General features: G+C 34.8%; 1 protein-coding gene and 1 pseudogene across 9 annotated transcripts in view; one reads left to right on the forward strand and one right to left on the reverse strand.

Moving 5' to 3' along the window:
- Positions 1-22,358, reverse strand: part of JAK2 (Janus kinase 2) — a 135,794-nt gene that overhangs the window by 93,210 nt on the left and 20,226 nt on the right. Inside the window, exon 3 of one of the 9 annotated variants that reach the window (XM_057721627.1) lies at positions 3,854-3,953. The exons of 7 other annotated variants lie outside the window; for them this stretch is intronic. The gene's annotated coding sequence lies outside the window, so the exon portion shown is untranslated. Of the gene's footprint in view, positions 1-1,025; positions 1,361-3,853; positions 3,954-22,358 lie in introns of those variants that run through there. One more of the 9 variants, XM_057721632.1, reaches the window with a different exon arrangement.
- LOC130845049 (M-phase phosphoprotein 6-like) lies at positions 12,118-12,598 on the forward strand (annotated as a pseudogene).

The raw sequence follows: 22,358 nt of genomic DNA on the forward strand, positions 1-22,358 counted from the left end.
GTTCTAAACACAGATATTAAATAAATGAAAAGTGATTATTAAATAAATTGCAATATGAAACATACTTCTATATTCAACTACAAGGACCTTATTCTATTAGAGAAAATACTAGAGTTAATACTTATTCAAATAATATAAAACTATCAGTGTGTAAAAACAAAACAAAAAACTGGCAATTGTGAGCAAACATGCAAGATTTTTGAAGTTCCTCTGCATGTGGATATGCAAATTTAAACAATTTTAATTTGTTCAAAAATAGAAATTTTAAAAAATATTTCTTGTAGTCTATTACACTACCTCTTTGTTACTCAGATATAGAAAGCCATCTAAGATGAATTCTCAGCCATTAAAGAGAAAATATCCTAGAATTTCATCAGTTTGTACTCACCATTATTTTGGATCCTATACCTTCCTTTTGAACTCACTTTTTCCTATTGAAGTATATTTTTTAGTAGATCTCTCAACTGAAGTCTTAAGGGTTTTTCAGTTGTAGTCTTTGAAAAAAATTTTTTTTCAGCTATACTGAGGTATAATTGACAAAATTGTAAGATACTTAAATTATGAAACATGATGATTTAATATATATATATACATGCACATCCCCCCATTAAGTCAATTAACACCTCCATCAATGTCATGAATTTACCTTTTTGGTGGGTGAGGGGACATTTATATTCCACTCTTTAGAAAATTTCAATTATACAACACAGTACTATCAACCACAGTCAACATGCTATACATAGATCCTCAAGCCTTATTCATCTTACAGTGAAAATCTGTATGCTTTCATCCACTTCTCTCTATTTCCCCCAACCCTGGCAACCACTTTTCACCATCTCTTTCTTAAACTTTTTTTTTTTTAAAAGATTTCACATATAAGTGATAACATGCAGTATTTATGGTCCTGTCTGGCTTATTTCACTCAGCATAATGTCCTGCAGCCTCATCCATGTTGTCACAAATGGTAAGTATTCCTCTCTAAAGGCTGAATATTTGTCTGTGTGTGTGTGTGTGCGCGCACATACATTCACAACAAGTTTACTTGATCCATTCATCTGTTGACAGATACTTAGGTTGTTTCCATACCTTGGCTGTTGCAAACGATGCTGCAATGAATGTGGAAGTGGAAGTACAGATATCTCTGCAGAATAATGTTTAAGTTTCCACTGGAAATATACCCAGAAGTGGAACTACACCCAGAAGTGGAACTACTGGATCATACAGTTGCTTTTTCATTTCTTGAGGAATTCCATACTGTTTCCATAGTGGCTGTTCCAGTTTACATTCCCACCAACAATTTACAAGGGATCCTTTTCTCCACATGGTCTCTAGTACTTTTTTATCTTTTGTCTTTCAAATGATAGACATCCTAATTGGTGTGAGGTGATATCTCACCATGGTCTTGATTTGCATTTCCCTGATGATTACTGATGTTGAGCACCTTTTCATGTACCTGTTGGCCACTGGAATGTCTTTGGAAAAAATTCAGATCCTTTGCCCATTTTTAAATTGGGTTATTTGGGAGTTTGTTGTTACTGAGTTGAGTTCCTTCTGTATTTCAGATATTATCCTCTTAACAGATGGGTAGTTGACAAATATTTTCTCCAGGTTGGCTTTTCATTCTGTTGATGGTCTCCTTTGTTAAGCAGAAGCATTTTAGTTTGATGTAATCCCACTTGTTTATTTTTACTTTTGTTTGCTTTGCTTTTGTGTCAAATCGGAAAAAAAAAAAAAAATCATTGCCCAGACCAATGCAAAAGAGCATAACCCTTATGTTTTAGGTCTTAAGTATGACTCTTTAATCCATTTTGAGTTGATTTTTCTGCATGCTGTAAGATAAGGGTTCGTTTTACCGGTTTGCATGCGGCTACCCAGTTTTTCCAACACCATATATCGAAGAGACTATTTTTCCCCATTGTATAGACTTTGCTTCTTTGTCAAAAATTAATTGACCAATATATAAATAGTTCATGAAGCTCAATATTAAAAAAAAAAACCCAATCAAAAAATAGGCAGAAGATCTAAATAGGCATTTCTCCAAAGAAGACACACAGATGGCCAAGAGGCACATGAAAAGCTGCTCAGCATCACTAATTATTAGAGAAATGCTAATCAAAACTACAATGAGGTATCACCTCACACCAGTTAGAATGGGCATCATCAGAAAATCTATGAACAACAAATGCGGGAGAGGGTGTGGAGAAAAGGGAACCCTCTTGCATTGTTGGTGGGAATGTAAATAGATACAAATACTACGGAGAACAGTATGGAGGTTCCTTGAAAAACTAAAAATAGAATTACCATATGACCCAGCAATCCCAGTACTGGGCATATAGCCAGAGAAAACCATAATTCAAAAAGATACATGTACCCCAATGTTCACTGAAGCACTATGTACAAGAGCCAGGTCATGGAAACAACCTAAATGTCCATCAACAGATGAACAGATAAAGAAGATGTGGTGTATATATACAGCGGAATATTAGCTATAAAAAGGAACGAAATTGGGACATTTGTAGAGACATGGATGGACCTATAGACTCTCATACAGAGTGAAGTAAGTCAGAAAGAGAAAAACAAATAACGTATAGTAACACATATATGTGGAATCTAGAAAAATGGTACAGATCAACTGGTTTGCAAGGCAAAAACAGAGACACAGATGTAGAGAACAAACATATGGACACCAAGGGGGGAAGTGGGGGTAGGGTGTGGTAGGATAAATTGGGAGATTGGGATTGCCATATATACCTTACTAATAAGAAAAAAATCAAATTGCACACTTCAAAAATATACACAGTTTATGTCAATTATATCTCAATAAAAGTTCTTAAAAAATTAATTGACCATATATGCATGGGTTTAGTTCAGCGCTCTCCTATTACATTCCACTGATCTATGTGTCTGTTTTTATGCCAATCCCATAGTGTTTTTTTGTTTGCTTGTTTGTTTTTAACAGCATACTGTTTTGAATTCTGAAGCTTTGTACATAGTTTCAAATCAGTAATCACAATGACTCCAACTTTGTTCTTCTTTCTTACATAGTTTTGGCTATTTGGAATTCTAAGAAATTGGACAAGTTTCTTTAAAAACACAACTTATTAAAACTGACACAGGAAAAATATAAAATTCTAAATTTTTAATATTTATTAAATGAGTTGAATGTATAATTTAAAATTTTTCCACAATGAATATTCAATAAATGCCCAGTTACTTTCTTGGTGAACTTTTCAAAACACCTGATGAAGAAACAAATGATGAGCTTACATAAACTCAGTAAACAAAAATTAGAAAACATTTCTCTACAAATTTTAAGAGGTGAGCACAAACATGATACCAAAATATACTAAGGACATGACAAGAAAAGAAAACTGTGGGTAAATAATTCTCATAAGAATATAAGAAAAAATACTAAAAAACAAAACAAAACATAACTTGGCAAATTGAATCCAGTACTTTCTAAAAGAATAATAAATCTTGGCTGATTTTGGGTATTCCCTGGTGGTCTAGTGGTTAAGGCTTATCACTCACTCTGACTGCCAGGGCCTGGGTTCGATCCATGGTCAGGGAACTAAGATCCTGTAAGCCATGCGGTGCAGTCAAAAAAATAAAATAAAATCTTGACTGAGTTATTTACATCAGAAATGCAATCTTAACTGAACAATCAAAATTCATCAATATAATTTACACATTATTAGAATAAAAAAGTAATATACAATAATTTTAATAAATGCCAAAACTGCCTCTATTAAAATTCTACAACAGTTCATTATAAAAACTTAGCAAACCAGGAATAAAAGCAAAGTTCTTCATTCTGATTAAAAGTAACTACAAAAGATCTAAAATTAATTACTTAAGGGCAAAATATTGATCTTGTTCTTCTTGAGTCCAAAACTTTAATATGCATGTCTAAAATCATGACTTGTATTCAACATTGTAGTGGAGGTCCTTGCCTGTGCAATACAGCAAGGAAAAGAAATAAAAAAATACAATGATTAGAAAGGAAGAAGTAAAACTATCATTATTCACACATGATATGACTGTACACATAGAAAACTTAAGAGAATCTAAAAATTACTAAGTGAATTTACTAAGGTCACAAGATATAAAATCAATATATAAAAATCTATTGTGGGACTTCCTAGGTGGTGCAATGGTTAAGCATCTGTCTGCCAATGCAGTGGCGACATGGGTTCAATCCCTGGTCCAGGAAGATCCCACATGTTGCAGAGCAACTCAGCCCATATGTCACAACTACTGAGTCTAAGCTCTAGAGCCCATGAGCCACAACTACTGAGCCCACATGCTGCAACTATTGAAGTCCATGCACCTAGAGCCCGTGCTCCACAACAAGAGAAGCCACCAAAATGAGGAGCCCGTGCACCACAATGGAGAGTAGCCCCCGCTCTCCTCAACTAGAGAAAGCCTGTGTGCAGCAACAAAGACCCAATAAATAAATAAATTTATTTATTTAAAAGAATCTATTGTAATTCCATATACCAGAAACAATTAAAAAATGAACATTCTAAACCAATATAATTTATAACAGTAAACAAAAACAGTAAAAAAAAAAGTCAAATATCTAGGAACAAATCTATTGAAATATCTATAAGAACTCTCCAATAAAAACTACTAAAACACTGTTGGAAAAAAAAAAAAAAGCCAGAAAACCTGAATAGACATTTTTCTAAAGACATACATATGGCTAGCAGGCACACAAAAAGATACTTAACATTGATAATTATTAGAGCGATGCAAATCAAAAAAATGAGATATCAGCTCACACCTGTCAGAATGGCTATCATCAAAAAGTCTACTAATAGGGCTTCCTAGGTGGTGCAGTGGTTAAGAATCCACCTGCCAATGCAGGGGACATGGGTTCGATCCCTGCTCCAGGAAGATCCCACATGTCGCAGAGCAACTAAGACCGTGCACCACAACTATTGAGCCTGCGCTTTAGAGCCCATGAGCCACAACTATTGAGCCCATGTGCTGCAGCTACTGAAGCCCATGCGCCTAGAGCCCATGCTCTGCAACAAGAGAAGCCATGGCAATGAGGAGCCCGCGCACGACAACAAAGAGTAGCCCCCACTCACTGCAACTAAAGAAAGCCCACGCACAGCAGAAAAAGACCCAACACGGCCAATAAAATAAATTAATTAATTAAAAAAAAGTCTACTAATAATAAGTGTTGGACAGGATGTGGAGAAAAAAGCACTCTCCTGCAATATTGGTGGGGATGTAAATTGGTGCAGCCTCTATGGAAAACAGTGTGGAGTTTCCATAAAAGACTAAAAATAGAACACCCATATGATCCAGCAATTCCACTTGTGGGTATATACTTGGAAAAAACAAAGACACTAATTCAAAAAGCTATATGCACCCCTACATTCACAGCAGCACTATTAACAATAGCCAAGATATGAAAGCAACCCAAATGCCCATCAACATAGGATGGACAGATGACCGGATAAAGAAGATATATACACAATGGAATGTTAGTCAGGAAAAAAAAAAGGGGTGACTTCCCTGGTGGCGCAGTGCTTAAGAATCAACCTGCCAGTGCAGGCAACACAGGTTCAAGCCCTGGTCCAGGAAGATCCCACATGCTGCAGAGCCACTAAGCCTGTGCTCTAAAGCCTACGAGCCACAACTACTGAGCCCACATGCCGTAACTACTGAAGCCCATGTGCTTAGAGCCTGTGCTCTGCAACAAGAGAAGCCGCTGCACTGAGAAGCCTGTGCAATGCAACGAAGAGTAGCCCCCCCTCGCCACAACTGTAGAAAGCCTGTGCACAGCAATGAAGACCGAATACAGTTAAAGTAAACAAATAAATAAACAAATAAAATATTTTTTAAAATAATAATAAATGAAATTCTGCCATTTAAAGCAATGTAGATGGACCTAGAGAAAGTTATGCTTATTGAAATAAGTCAGAGAAAAATATTGTATCATATCACTTACATGTGGAATCTAAAAAATAATACCAATTAATACATATGCAAATATAGAAACAGACGCACAGATACAGAAAACAAACTGGTGGTTACCAAAGGGGAGACAAGGGGAGGGGTAAATTAGGAGTATGGGATTAAGAGATACATACTACTATGTACAAAATAACAAGGATACATTGTATAGCACAGGGAGTTATAAGAATTATCTTGTGACAACTTTTAACAGAGTATATAATCTGTAAACATACTGCATCACTATGCTGTACACCTGAAACTAATATTGTTAATCAACTATACCTAAATAAATAAATAAATAAGTACTAATTAAAATGACAAATACAAAAAATAAAGGCCAAGAATAGAACATGGTGATATAAGATGATAGGAAAAAGTCAATATTGTCCAGATATCAATTCTTCTCCAAACTGACCTATAGATTCAACATAGTCCCAATTAAAATTTTAGCAGCTTATTCTATGGAAATTTACAAGCTAATATCTATATGAAAAACAAAGGACTTACATTAGCCAAGACAATCTCGAAGAGGAAACTGGAGGATTTATACTACCTGACATTAAGATTTATTATAAAGTCAGAGTTACTAAGTCAGGTTGGTATTGGCATAAATACAAACAGGCAAATGGAACAGAATAGAGTACAGAAAAACATCCTCACATAAGGTCAACTAATTAGAACAGATGTGTCACTGCATTTTGGTGGAGAAATGTTTGTCTTTTCAATAAATGCTTCTCAGTCAATTGGCTATTCATATGGCAGGGGAAAAAACGAACTTTGACCTCAACTTTATACCATACATAACTACTAATGTGAGATGGATAACTGACCAATATGTACAAGGAATAGACATTTTTCTGGAATAAACATCCCAGAGAAAAATGGAGAATATCTTCATGACAACCGAAACTCCTACAATTCAATACTTAAAAAAAAAAAAAAAAAAAAAAAGAGGGGAACATTTGAATAAGCTTAACAAAAGGAGATATAAAAGTGCCCCAAAACACTTATGAATAACTGCTGAATATCACTAATCATTAGAGAAATACAAATTAAAACCATAAGATACTTTCACACATTCGTTAAAATGGAAAATTTTTTAAAGACTGACAATACCAAATGTCCAAAAAGTTGTACAGCAATTGGAACTCTCATTGCTGGTGGGAATGTTAAACTGAACAGCCACTTTGCAAAAATGTTCAGCACTTTCTTACAAAGTTATACATGCATTCGCACTATGATCCAACAATTCCACTCCTTGATGATTTAGCTATTAAGTGCATACTTTTTCCTTGCCCCTTTCTCCTTCAGGTTACCTAGAATGCAGATACAGTAGCTGAAGCTATACAATGACCTGCTTGCAACCATAAGGTGACCCTGAGGATGAAAGTCAATGCAAAGGTTGGAAGAAGAGAAAGAGAGCAGGTAACTAGCTTCCTGACAACCAGGGAGCCACCAAGTCCAGCATAATCTATTATATAGTTTCAAACTTACTTTACTTGACAGAAACATAAACCTACTATTATTTGTATATTCAGTTATATGCAGCCAAACCAAATCCAAACTGATGTATCTCTCCAGATTTCAACTCTTCATGCAACCTAAAACATTTCAGTAAATAAGTAAATCTTTTTTTTTGAATTGCTGCCCTTCTAGGACTCTCCTATCTTGCATTTATGATAAATATTACTTGTATTCAAACCTAGTCAAGAAGATATGTCGTTTTCAAGATTGTACAGGATTAAGTCAAAAGGATTTTTAAAAAAGAAGTGTACTCAAAAAGACATTCTCTCACCAGTTTCAATCCTGAGATCTGATTTTAGCACTTTCTGATAACAGAAGCAAAACAAATTGCTGAAGCACAGCATAGAAACAGAGTTACCGCGAAAGCCTGTTGGATCTCATGTGGTTTCTTAGCTCAAAATCACGCAAACTAGTGAGGAAAAAGGTTATGATCGGAAAATGTGTAACACAGAAAATCCTTTCCTTCTGTTCCTTTGTTTATAACACTATTTTAGAAGACAAATGGTTGTCTTCTCCATAATCCCTCACCCTCAACTACTAAACCTAACAAGTTCTTTGAGAATGGTTTGAGAAAAGTACAAAATCTATTATAAAAGGTGTTGGGAATAATATCTAAATACAATTTCTCACTATTAATGCTCATATAGATTCTAGTTTTGCTTCTTCAATTTAAAATGAAAATGTATGGCTGGGGTGAATCGTATAGTATGTGAACTATCTCAATAAAACTTTTTTTAAACTATGTATATTTTTAGGAAAAACAGAAATGTTAAACAATTACCCTAGATACCTATTTACCATCAAAACAAGTAAACTTCTGTTGTCTTTATCTCTTCTCATTTCCACTTTAAGTTTGTCCATTTCTACCATATATTTGGCTATCCAAACATACTTTTCAGTTCACATTTGGTCAATTATAGGTAATGCAATACCTCCCTAAACAATAACCAAACATCCAAGTATGGGGACAGCCAAGAAAATTACCTAACATAAACTGCACAAGGGCAGAGACAGTCCAGTTTGAGCTTCTTGTCAATGGTAATGGGAACATCATGTTTTCAACAGAAATCATTAGTGAATAAAAATTTGACTCTACTTTTCAGTAACTATTGTTTCAAAAAGGTCTTGGATATGAAACAACACATAAAGTATTTCAGAAACTATAACAGAATATATACAGTGAAAATGATTGGGCTGTGCACTGCATAAACCTACCCTGATCACCAAATGGACATAAGGGAAAGGGAGGAATCCATCCTGAATGTGAGATTTCTAACTGAGTGACTAGGTATATAGAAAGCACCAAGATACAGAAAAAGAGTAAGCTTGAAAAGAAAGATGAATTTTAGATGTTTGGATCAGAAGCACCTACAAGACAATTAAAAGGAAGATTTACAATAATCAGCTTGATATATGAGCACTTAAGAATGATTTCTTGATTTTGGGTTTGAGAGGGTGGGTAGCCAGTATTACAATTCAGAGAATAGGATATATGCAACAGGAACAGTTTTGGAGGAATGATGAATTCAATTTGGCACATAATGAACTGAGTAACCTATGATATATCCAGGCTGAGATATTCTATAGGCAACTAGATTTGTGAAGGCTAAGGGGAACATAATGTGCTTTTGTTACAGATTTCATAGTCATTACACATAAAGAGGGTAGCTATAATCATAGATGTATGATGCCCACATATAAGGTAAAAGGTAGGAAGAGCAGAAGGTCATAGATCAAATCCTTGGGGTCACAACAATTAAGGGCTACCCAGAAATGTCAGGGATGGAGGGCATAAAGAAGAATGTAGCAAAGATCTTGAAAAGAAATGGCCAGAAATAGGAGGAAAACTAAAATTAACTGTGTAAAAATTCATTGACTAGTGTACTTTTCTGTGTGTATATTTAAAAAAAAATAAGGTTCCCTTAAAATAAAAAAAAGAAAAGAAAGTTTTATGAGAAGAGTTATCAAATATTATGAAGAGGTTAAGTAAGATAGAAATAGAAGGAAAAAAATTCACTGAACTTGGTAATTAAGAAGTTAGTAAAATCTACCTATAGGGAAAAGATCTGAAGGGTAAGGATGGCTTTTTCTTTTCATTTGGTTTCATTATTTTGAGTTTTCTAACCTCAAGTATGACTTTCAAATTACAATTCTTACCCAGAAGAATACAGGCAATTCCCCAACATTCGAAGATTCAAAGTATGCCTCAAAAGCAGCATTTAAGAAGTTTTTTTGGTTTTTGTTTTTTTAAGAAATTACTTGCTTAAGATATACCAAACCAGAGGAGTAAATCCAAAAAGATGATATCAGGTCCAGAAAATAGATCTAATCTTGGAAAGCAGTAAAGTTAAGTTATATGATGAAAACTGGGCAGCAGGCCTGAAGCACACTCAGACCAGACAGGAGCAGAGGGACTCTGGAAGGAAGATTTTAGAAAAAAGTGTTAGACTGTTCGCTATGATTTACTTCAAAACAAAAACAAAACACCCAGAGAGAACATGATAAAGGAAAACAATGAAATTTTAAAAAGGCAATTCTAGTGGGAGAAAACTTTACAAGAAATGAGATAAAATTATAACATACTCCTAGACTCTATAACAAAAAATTCTGAAAATAATATAAGCATTGTTATTCTTTTTCAAATTTAAAATTACCTACAAAGCACTAAAGTGTTAAGTATGGTTAAGAATATAAACGTTAGTCTTAACATAAATTTGGTGAACAGGTTTTTGCATCACTTAGTGCTCTGCTTTATACATAGACTTTAGCTGTACTAAACCAAGGTTCTATTCTATTTTTGAACTTATTGCACTTTTAATATTTGTATAACAACCTATCTTTAAGGAGTGATAAGATAATGCCGAATTTAAAATTCCGCATTTGAATATCTTCCCAACAGTGAGTTAGCCAATTTTTTAAAATTGATTTTTAAGTTGTTAGGGGAAAACTATGAAACCTTTTATGTAATAGCCTTAGTCTCTGTATACATTTTATATGGTCTTTACTGCCATATGTCAGGACACAATTATAATTTTATAGATAAAGCTGTACTTTCATTTGTTTTTGATCTTTAAAAAATTTTTTCTTTGTATTTTGATTTCAGATACTAATATAATGCCTTTAGTTTTTACTAGTTTAACAGGGAAGGTTCATCTAAATATTACTGATTGGGCTTCCTAGGTGGCACAGTGGTTAAGAATCTGCCTGCTAATGCAGGGGACACGGGTTCAATCCCTGCTCCAGGAAGATCCCACATGCCACGCAGCAACTAAGCCCGTGTGCCACAACTACTGAGACTGCACTTTAGAGCCCGTGAGCCAGAACTATTGAGCCCATGTGCTGCAACTACTGAAGCCCACACACCTAGAGCCCATGCTCCGCAACAAGAGAAGCCACGGCAATGAGGAGCCCGCGCACCACAATGAAGAGTAGTCCCCACTTACTGCAACTAAAGAAAGCCCGTGCACAGCAAAAAAAAAATAGAAATAAAAAAAAATAAATATTACTGATTAACAGGGATTCAACTTGAAGTGAAAGTCAGGAAGAACAACAACATTCATCTTTTCAAAGTGGAATTTACAATTCTTTTGTCAGGATTAATTTATATAATGAGTATAAATAGAGGAATGGGAGTTGGAAAATGTGATATTTTCTAATATAAGTTAAGATACTTTTAAGTTGTTATGGTTTAAGAGGTATTTTTATGAAGGGCTCATAAGTATGCTATTTTCATTTTCAAGAACATTAAAAAAAGTGAAGAATCCTCTAGCACTACTTTATATTTGGTTCACCCGTACCTAAAATGTATATTTTGAAGATTTACATGTGCAACTAGAAATTATACTAGTCCAAGGTTTACAGTTACTAGGGAAGGTTCTTATTGAGAGTTATGTTCATATGTCAAATGTTAAACTGACGTTGCATCCTTTTTAATAAGATTCTATGAAAGATTTTGAATTATTAAAGTTATTTCCTAAGGAACAGCAATTATCTCATACTTCCTCTACTTCCTGTTTTCAATTGCCATAAAAAGCTGCTTTCTTAGCTCCTACTCCAAATAAAATTTTTCTTGTTTGTGTATAAAAACAAAATACAAATGTTAGGCTGAGAGGTGAAAGCAAGGAGGGAAGCTAAACAGAAGCTTAGGAGAGAAGCATTAACCTTAGAAATTGAGAAATCAACAAATATTGCCAATGGTTGCTGGAACAAGAAATAAAGTAACAAATATATTACCCTAGGTTACAATGATAACCAATAGAAGAAATAAAATAATCTGAAATACATAATCTGAGGAAGAGGAGGAACACAGTGATATAGGTAAAAGAGAGATTGAACTACCAGAAGTTAACAGAGTCAAAACTGTCTCCTGGAGAAAAGGATTAAACTTGGAAGAACAGAGCTTTTCATTGTAACTGGATTGTTGTGTATTATTAGCTTTTCCATGTGATCTGATTTTTTAAACTAGTGTAAGCGAAACCTCTAGGGGAAAAAATGAGAGTAATTAGGAAATAAGAAAATCAAGGTAGCAAGGCTATTCTTAAGTATGAAGAGCAGAAAAGAAAAAGGATAACTGCTGATAGTCAAAGATTAAAGGAGAACACAAAAATAAGCTAAAACAGTATGGCGGCGAAGCGCAAAACTAAGTTGTCCAAGAACCTGCTGCGCATGAAGTTCATGCAAAGGGGACTGGACTTGGAAACCAAGAAACAACTAGAAGAGGAAAAAAAAAAATTATTAGTGAAGAGCACTGGTACTTGGATTTGCCTGAGCTTAAAGAGAAAGAGAATTTCTTAATAGAAGGGCAGAATTTCTTGTTATGTGAAGATCTTCTCTATGAAACAATGTCATTCAGAGGATTTAATCCTGAGATTGAGAAATTAATTCTTCAGATGAATGCTAAGGACAGAGTAGAAGAAGTTGAAGAGGAAACAGTGGAGCTCGATGTGTCAGATGAAGAGATGCCCAGAAGATATGAGACCTTGGTGGGGACAATTGGGGAAAAATTTGCCAAAAACCAGACCATGCCAATTATGAAGATGAAGAAAATGGAGACATAAAACCAATTAAAGCAAAGAAGATGTTCTAAAAGCCCCAAGATTAAAATGGATGCCTTAAGATATGACTCAGGGATGCCTTGTGAGAGTTAGCACATTTTGGAACTCATTCTGTTGGTTCCTCTATAATTATTAATGTTGTAATGTTAAATTTGTGAAGAAATATATAATTTTGGAAACATGATGTTTTTGGAATAGATGTGTGATGGATGTTAAACATCCTTTGCTTAATGGTATTCATCAAGAGTGCATTTTTAGGGGCTTCCCTGGTGACACAGTGGTAAAGAATCTGCCTGCCAATGCAGGGGACGATCCCTGGTCCAGGAAGATCCCACATGCCGTGGAACAACTAAGCCTGCACGACATAACTACTGAGCCAGCGCTCTAGAGCCCGCAAGCCACAACTGCTGAAGCCCACGCGCCTAGAGCCTGTGCTCCACAACAACAGAAGCCAAGGCAATGAGAAACCCATGCACCACAATGAAGAGTAGCCCCTGCTTGCCACAACTAGGAAAGCCCATGGGCAGCAACAAAGACCAAACACAGACAATAAATAAATAAATAAAATTTTTAACAAGTATATTTCTAACCCTCCATCTTCAACTGTACATAGGTATGTGGTTGCTTCCTAAAGAATTTTTTATATCAGATTTTTTTAATATAGCTCTCCAGTTACTGACCTGGAATTGCCTCATGCAAACTAATACCAGTGTTTAAATTGCCCTTATGTTTATATTCTCCTTTAAATTGTTAACCATGTCAAGTCAGTTCATACATATATTATGGAATTAAATGTCATGAGAATTTATTATATGTAAATTCACCAAGAACAAACATACTTCCTAGGTGGCGCAGTGGTTAAGAATCCACCTGCCAATGCAGGGGACACGGGTTCGATCCCCGCTCCAGGAAGATCCCACATGCCACACAGCAACTAAGCCCATGCGCCACAACTATTAAGCCTGCGCTTTAGAGCCCGTGAGCCACAACTATTGAGCCCATGTGCTGCAACTACTGAAGCCCACGCACCTAGAGCCTGTGCTCCACAACAAGAAAAGCCACCGCAACGAGAAGCCTGCACACCACAACGAATAGTAGCCCCCACTCACCGCAACTAAAGAAAGCCCACGCACAGCAAAAAAAAAAAAAAAAAGACCCAACACGGCCAATAAAATAAATAAATAAATAAATAAATAAATAAAATTAAAAAAAAAAAAAAGAACAAACACGCCTCTCCAACCTGAAGTATTTCCATACTACCAAGTCAATGTCAGTGTGTGGAATTATGTTTTTTTGTTTAAAGCCTTTAATTAATTTTAAAAATACTGTTCTATAATAAATATCTGTTTTCATACAAAATAAATAAAATAAAAAAATAAGCTAAAACATATTTTTGAGCTACTAGAGAGGGAAAATAATTATAATACCAAAGAAAGTGGTGAAAAACAAGCAAAGGAACAAATGAAGAAGGTGTTAGCCCTCGGATAGACAAGATCAAGAGCACAATGTGCAAAAAGAGAGCTAAAAACAGGAGGACATAACCAGAGAGTGGTATAATTCACAGTTTACAACTATCAGTGACTACTGATATAAAGTATAGATGACACTGCAGAGTCAAAGACAGAAACCCTATGGTGTCCTTGGGTGAGTTCTTCAACAGATAATGAAATAAACTATGATACTGTTAGGAGAAGTAGTTTAAAGAAAAACTAAGTTAGATGCCAAAAGTTCTCAATTAATGACATGGGAGTAGGCAAGGAACGAGTAGCAGAAAACAACAGGGTAGACTGAGGATGATAATAAGCTGTATCATAATCATCTCAAAGGACAAGATTTTTTGTTTTTGTGTTAGGGTAGTAAGATGCTATAGAAATAGCAACATAAATACGTCCTCTAGATCCGAGGGTAGATGTAATGCAATACCTTTAGGAAAGGCAACATTCAATGAAAGTAAGGAAGCAGAAGGAGACTGATGCTATAGAAAACCCAATTTATAAGAGAATAAGAAATCTGGAAGGACCCTATAAAAAGGACAAAAGGGTGATCAGCTGAAGAGGTAAAAATAGTAAGAAGACATGAATACATAAAATATTTCTGGCAGTATATGGGAATTTTTAATTCAATCAAGCCTGTAAAATACCAATTTATAGGAAATGCAGAGAACAGAGGAATACATGAAACTACACCATGAGGATGTGACCTATATTGCGGGAAACCAGAAACAACCTGGTTAAAAAAGAAAAAAGAGAAGAAATGAGGGAAACATATATCAATAGATTAAAAGAAACTGTAAAGTCACAATGTGTGGACCTATCTGGATCCTAGTATTAAAAAAAAAAATATAAAGAATTTATAACAATTAGAAATTTAATTACCTGCTAAATACCTAAAGATATTAAGGAATTATGATTCCTTTATTTTTTCACTTTTTTCATAAATTTATTTATTATTTATCTATTTATTGGCTGTGTTGGGTGTTCACTGCTGCTGTGCAGGCTTTCTATACTTATGGCGAGTGGGGGCTACTCTTCATTGTGCTGTGCAGGCTTCTCATTGCAGTGGCTTCTCTTGTTGCGAGCACAGGCTCTTGACACATGGGCTTTAGTAGTTGTCACACACGGGCTCAGTAGTTGTGGCTCGCAGGCTCTAGAGCATAGGCTCAGTAGTTGTGGTGTACAGGCTTAGCTGTTCCACGGCATGTGCGATCTTCCCGGACCAGAGATCGAATCCGTGTCCCCTGCACTGGCAGGCAGATTCTTAACCACTGCACCAACAGGGAAGTCCTGATTCCTTTATTTTTAAAAAAAGTTCTTATATTTTAGAGGTACATAAGGAAATATTAATGAAAAAAATAATATGATGCCTACAATGTGCTTCAAAATAACCCATTAGTGGGAAAAACAGATAGAACTTAATTGACCACAGGTTACAAGCACTACTGAGGCTGAGGGATGAAAGTATGAGAGATCATCTATACATTATCTCTACTTCTTTATGTTTAAAATTCTCCCTAAGAGAGGTTTTTTTTTTTTTTATAAAGGATGTCTGTTATATTTTATCTAGCATTTCTTAAGAAGAGTGTTTTCAGGTTATTCAATCAGAAAATTTCAGGATACGAAGTCCCAGACTTTATTTTGTATTTTATAATGCACCTCTCATGCAGGTTTTAAAGCACTCTGTAAAATTTACTAAAGTTTTTTTTAAGATACTGACCTCTAAATACAGTAAAAGTTTACTTCTATTCAGACAAAAAACAAAGTGTCCCCCAAATATCCCCAAAGGATATTTTTAAGATATTCAGTACTACCACCATTGTATATCTAAAATATCTGATCAAACTTAACACTCTCCTTTACAAAATCAGTTTGAATTAAATAATGTGCAAGAAAAAAAGCATTGTAAGAACTTATGAAAGATACCTTTTAAAACTTTTCATTGAATATAGATACTTAAATATTTAATTTACAATCTAGTTTAAGAATTACTAGTCCAAATTCTTGTCCATTGTCTAATCTTATCACATTGTTCACCACATTACTTCTTTGGCTTCTTTCATCTTTAAAATAATGAAACAATCACTGTACATCACGCTGAAATTATTTAAAACAATCGTTCTCACCCTGGCTACAAGTTAGAATACTTGGAACTCTATAAATACCAGTGCCTGAGATTAAAGGAACGATATTGTCTCATAGAAACATTACAATAATTGTTAGTCATGATCAAAGATACAAGGGAAAGATTAAAGTTAATGAAAAGAACAAAGAACTATAAAAGAAAATAATTTCAGCAGAATATGTGGGATAATGATAACCGAGGAACGGATGAAGAGAGGAGTAGTAAATTGGAAGGTAGTACTAAGAAATTCAACCAGAAAGCAGCAATGATAAGGAAAATGAAAATGTAGTTAAGAAGACATGGAAAACAATAAAGGAAATCATTTTTCAAGAGTGGAAAAAAGGTATTTTCAGACATTTCAAAGTGATATAAAGACAGAATGTTAAACTACACACATATTCTGACTAAAAGAACTATTAAAAAGAACATTTTAATGAGAAGGGAATTCAGATAGAAAGCCCTTAAGATAGAGCAGTAAGCACCAAAATTGATAAATTACTGGTAAATGGTATTAGGTACTGACAGGTGTTTTTAAGTGAAGAAAAAAAAAAAAAAAAACCCTCATGAAATATGTGAGACTGAAACTTTATATAAGAATAACAAGAGAGGGTATTTGATTCCTCCTTATCTATGATAGGACTCAGAGCAGGCCACCCCAAAATATGCTACTTTGGCATATTGATTATTTTGAATTAAAGTTACTTAAGAAACAGCTGGTATAAGAAGAACATTCTGACCTATCTTTGTTCCTTAAATAAATCTCTCATGTGAAGGTGTCCTCCCTACACTAGAAGCATAAAAGGCATCCTTATCACCAGAGACAGAAAATTCAAGGTTGAGACAGCTGTATAAACTTAGTTGCTTCATTAATTTGCTATTCCAAGCCCAAATCCCTTTGTTGTGTCAAAAATTCACAAATAATTGTTGTCTAAAAGGGTGTATCAACAGCCTGCTTTGGTCACTTCTTAAGTCCTGTATCTATGGGACCTCCATATATATGAAATAAAAAATTTTTTTTTCCTGTTAATCTGTCTTGAGTCAATTTAATTATTAGACCAGCGAAAAGAACCAAGAGAAATAGAGGGGAAATTTTACCTTCCTCAACAGTTTTGGCATCATCAGTAGGGTCTTCATTTGCTAGAAAACTGCCTGTTCCCAGGACTGCTGCTGCTGAGAAATCCTGGAACCTCTGACAAGAGCTGGCAACAGGTAACAATTCTTACCATGTTAGCCTTCTGGATCTCTGTCTATAGGTAGGGTTCCAGTGAAAGCAAAAGTGGTGAGAGCCCTCTTTCTCTTTCTAAATTTAGATTAACAAAAGAAAATATTTGTGTAACAAGTTTCTTTGACATAGCAACTCTGGTAAATTCAATATGAGTACTCTTAATTGATCCTTTTCCTCCCAGAGAGAGTCACCATTTTTATGTTTGTGTTGTGTCATTTGTACTAAGGAGGAAAATCAAGAGGGTTGGACATAGGCATAAGCCCCATAAGCCTGCTATCTGAACCAGCTTTCACAGACTAGTGAGTTCAGTTCTCATCAGACCAGTATCAGCTTAGACAAACTCTGCTGTGGTTCCCCTATGTAAAAACCAGATGAGGTTTTTCATGTCATCTTGTTCTACATCCTGAGAGCTTGGCTTTGTGTCCAGTGAAAATATTCTCTCTGATCTCTACCATTCAAAAGGTACACCTGCCAGGATGCACCAGGGTAAGCAGTCAAATAGACTGGGGTACTGAGACATGAAGTCACAAGCAGTACTCTGTCCAGCAGTACGAGCTCTCAGGGTAATTTGTCATAAGGGGTCCCAGTCCATAAGGCCCCTCAACCTCTGTTGTTTTGTTAGTGCTGGAAAAGCCCCATTCCAGGAACACCCGCCTAGTGTCACAGATTAGCGGGTCTGTAATTGGAGGTGTCTCACATTCTTGGGGAAACCAAAGACACGGTTTCACTACACAATTCTTACCACCTATGCAGTAAAGGACTTTGCTTTCTTACTCTATCTTTGGGGTATGAACTTCCTGGATATTGTGAGAGCTGCATCTTTTGCACTCTCTTTGGGAACACCTCTAGCATCCACAGTTCAGCCATAAAAATGCTTATTTATGGTTTAAGCTGCTATCAAGAAGACCCTACTTGTCAATGCCCAGAGGATCCTTATAAATGGAAAAACTTCTAAATTTTCTCATCTTAACTGTCTTATTGGTATCTAAGGAAAGACCAAGTTAAAAGTGGATACAAAGAAGTATAAGACTAGCCTTAGGTACTCCTTTAATGAGATAAAAGAACAGAAATTAAACAGAACAAAATTAAAAATCAAACCTGACATAACTCTTCCTTCTTCTCCTTCTTACACACCTCTTGTCCCCAACTCTCTATCCCTGACCCTCAGGAAGATCATTTGGATCTATGGGGGCATGGTCTAAACACCACCCATCATGGAGGAAAGAGAAGGCCAGAACCTCTCCCAGGACCGCCTGCAAATAAAGGACCAGGAAATGACTCAGCTACAGGCTAATATTCAAAGCATGATAGGAATGATATTAGAGGCTTTCTCCCCTACAGTGATTTGGACCAAGGTCACATTATGCACTAAGAAGTAAAAATTTAAATAGTAACTACCTTAAGAGTTCTGGTAATAGGCAAATACACTCCAAAACTCCCAAAACAAAGATTGCATTCGTTCTCTGTCCCTTAAAGAGGTAAACCTTACTATATCTTTGGAATGTAAATATCCTGGAAGGTATATAAAACAATACCCAGACTCACCTGAGACTAAAGAGAGAAAGAGGCCTTTTTAAAATACAAACTGCTAAAAGAGTTCTCTTGCCCAAACTCTAGAACATGGCCTCCTTAAGATCACCTGTCAAGGACAAATATAAATCTTAAAAGTATTCTTCATAAATATTAACAAAAAGCTTTAAAGAAGGTAATTTCAACTTGTTCTACAAGAGGTACAATTATGTACAAATTAGTGAGTTTTGTATTGTACTTGATTCATGGCTAAAGTTTTGGAACAAAGCTCTAAGATCTCTGTGTCAGTCTGTATATTTTATCTATATATGTACATTATAGATAACTCCAGATGGTGTTGCCAAAATTAATTGATAAAGAGCTCTATGTAATTAGCTTAGAAAAAAGTAAGCATTTATGTACACCAAGTGCCCTGTAAATTCTGTATACTATCAGATATACAGAAACTAACCCAAATGTTTTCCATGTTCATATGATCTGGGATAATCTTTGATAATAAAAGCTAGCTTAAGTTTATTGGTTTAATAAAAACAAGCATGTCTTCAAAATTTGTCAAGAAAATAACTTAAGTTGACAGTTAACTATTTAATGTCTAATCCAAGCATAACTGTTACAAACAAGTGTTTTAAATAAATTTAAATAAGACAATAGTTTATACCAAGTTAACTAAATAATGGATATTCCTTGAATATCTAATCATTTCCAGATATGATAGTATACTGAGATATCGACTGCTAAACACAGTTTGTCTAGTTTTAACTCTAATTTTTGCAGAGGCAAAGGATACTTGGGTCTATTAATAAATATGTTTTAGGTCACAATGAAAAAAATTTATTACAAGAAAGAATATACTTCTAAATATTATGAAATTTATAACTTCATTAATCTAAACTATTATAGGATGCTAATATATGATAGTTCACAATTGCCTGCTTCCTAGTTTTCACTGGAAAGCAAAGATTACAAATAGTTTAAAAGGTTGGAAGAAGAGCTAAGACTACAAAGTGACCCAAAGAGAAAATGTCAGAAGACAAAGTAATAAGCATAAATTAACTCCACATACACTGTGTGCACTGGTGCTGAAAGAATGCAGGCAACACAGCAGGCACCCTCTTCAGAAGGTCAGAAGCAGTGGAGTACCCATGAGTGCCTTCTCCTACTGTGGAAGGATTTACTATAATTTCTATAACTTTAATGTAACTTTTTCAAACTGTGGTCATGGAATATTGGTGAGTTATGATTAACACTTATTTGAAAACATGCACAGGTTATGTTTTAGATAAATTGATAATATACATCTTCAATTTTATCCATAATTTGTAGATAGGTAAGGTAAAATAAACATCTATATATAAGCAGAAAAGAATAGTTTCACAAAGTGAAAAATAGAGTGCATGCATGACATACTTAAAATAGGAAATACAGGTCAGTTTATTAAACTCTTACTTCAGTTACTTATATGGTTTTAAATGTGTAGGTGTGTACTGGGCCATAACATACAGTATATTTCTTACTGTGGAATGACCCAACGTGTTTGAAAGACACTGCTCTTATACCACAGTAAAATGAACAACAAATGGGTCTATGCATCCAGCTGAAAAGGCCACGACAAGATCACCTTTCTGTTCAGTACACACACAGTGATAACTTCTTAAGGCCAGGCTGTTATCATTCTTTGATAGGCTCATACTTTGTCTTTTCAGATCTGCACTCAAGCAGCAATCTTTGCTTAAAAGACCTTCTTCCATTTCTTACAACTACTTGCAAGACAGGGAATTCTGATGGTGGCTTCCCAGATATTCACAGCTCTGCCATCAGTTTAGAAACTGTTGTCCCATCTTTCAAATCTTTATTTTATTTAACTTAGATTTTGTCTTCACCAAATAACATGGGGATCCTGTCGCCCCTACCTATTCTATAATTTCAGTGTAGTAGAGCAATGTCGGGATGAACCCATAGACACGAGTGAATCTCACAGTACAATTTCCAAAAAGCATACGGGTTATTTTAACTATATTACGTAGAAGGAGTTTAATATTCAATCAACGTAGCACATAGTCAATTATGCTATTCTCTAAGAGTAAATCTGTAATGTGTTTACAAAAAAGAAAGTATGAAGAATGGAAATGGATTTTTGGTAAGGAAGGGGAAAAAAAAAAAAAGGAAGTAATTTTGAACTAAAGTAAAATGACTGTTCCAGAATAAGAAAGAAAAAAGACAGGACAAAAGCTGAGTAGATACAGAAAAGTACAGAAGGTTTGCAGAAAAGCAATACTGAAAAAGGAATTTTATATGTGCTCAAGCTGGCTTAGATTGGAATGGATTTAACTGAGTTTAAAAAATGGATTTTAATAACAAAAGTATACTGGTGAAAAACTAGATTTTGGTTTTATAAAAGAACAAGGTTTCCCTAGACTATTGGTCTGCAGGCAGAAGACATAAATTGACATTTCTCCATGGAAGACATACAGATGGCCAAAAGGCACATGATAAGATGTTCAACATCACTAATTAGAGAAATTCAAATTAAAACCACAACGAGGTATCACCTCACACCTGTCAGAATGGCTATCATCAAAAAGTCTGTAAATAATAAATTCTGGAGAAGTTGTGGAGAAAAGGGAACTCTCAAACACTTGTTAATGGGAATGTAAATTGGTGCAGCCACTATTGAAAACAGTATGGAGATTCCTTAAAAGTCAAAAATGGAACTACCATATGATCCAGCAATTCCACTTCTGGGTATATATCCCAGGAAAAAAATGAAAACACTAACTCAAAAAAACACATGCACTACAACGTTCATAGCAGCAGTATTTACAATAGCCAAGACATGAACACAACCCAAGCGCCCATCAAAAATTGGTTTATGAAGACATGATTACACACACACACACACAGGAATATTACTCAGCCTTAAAAAAAAATGAAATATTGCCATTTGTGGCAATATGGATGGACCTAGAGAATATCATACTAAGTGAAATAAGTCAGAAAGAGAAAGACAAATATCATAGATACCACTTACATGTGGAATCTAAACAATAATTACCCAAAAATCTATATAAAACAAACTTATGACCACCAAAAGGAAAAGGGAGGTGAGGGATAAATTAGGAGTTTGGGATTAACACATACAAACTACTATACATAAAAGAGATAAGCAACAAGGATTCACTGTATAGCACAGAAAACTATATTCAGTATCTTGTAATAACCTATACTAAACAATAATCCGAAAATACATATATAAAACTGAATCACTTTGCTGTACACCTGAAACTAACAATACTGTAAATCAACTATACCGGAATTTAAAAAAAAAAAAAAGGTAAAGAAAAGTTTTTCTTTACCTTTAAGTAATCTTCATAGGAAACAAAGATTCTGAGTTTTATGAAAATAATTTCCTGTGCTTCATGTTGTTTTATCAGGTC

This window comes from Hippopotamus amphibius, chromosome 2 (genome assembly GCF_030028045.1).
Source record: "Hippopotamus amphibius kiboko isolate mHipAmp2 chromosome 2, mHipAmp2.hap2, whole genome shotgun sequence".
NCBI classification, from domain to species: domain Eukaryota; kingdom Metazoa; phylum Chordata; class Mammalia; order Artiodactyla; family Hippopotamidae; genus Hippopotamus; species Hippopotamus amphibius.